A 572-nucleotide genomic window follows, 5' to 3' on the forward strand; every position below is an offset into this window, starting at 1 on the left:
TAGACGTTCCGTTCTGTTCCTCGAATCACGTTATTCTTGCCGTACTTACGGTTTAAATATTTTATACTTGAAAGTTTGCAATTAATTTATATTTTTGCCAAAATCACATGTATAAATAAATAAATCTTAGAAACATAACCACCATTTTAGTCACTAATTCATGTAATGATCTTTTACTCCGATTGCGTGGAACTAAACGTCAGTGAGGGAGTAAATTTACGACCGATCCTTTTTTTTTAAGGGCGCTAGAGCCGAGATAGACATATTGAAATATAGATTCGGCAGCGATCGATGAATCGAATAAAATCTGGATAGAAAACAATCTTAGATTCAGGATCAAATATAGAAAGCGGCCGTTAGTCGGTGAAATAGATTATAAGAAAAATGAAAAACCTTTAAAACTTTAAAAGCCTGAAATATAGGAAAACATTAGTCTTGCATTAAAATAAATTAATAAAATTTAACAAAATCCAGAGTTCATTTGAAATAATATGAGATTTCCAATATTACATTCTTGCTTTGTAAACAATAGGACGTTCGGTAACTTTCATTCGAGAACTGTGTTCTGAATA

Source organism: Hyposmocoma kahamanoa, unplaced genomic scaffold, assembly GCF_003589595.1.
Source record: "Hyposmocoma kahamanoa isolate Upper Pololo Valley unplaced genomic scaffold, ASM358959v1 129, whole genome shotgun sequence".
NCBI lineage: Eukaryota > Metazoa > Arthropoda > Insecta > Lepidoptera > Cosmopterigidae > Hyposmocoma > Hyposmocoma kahamanoa.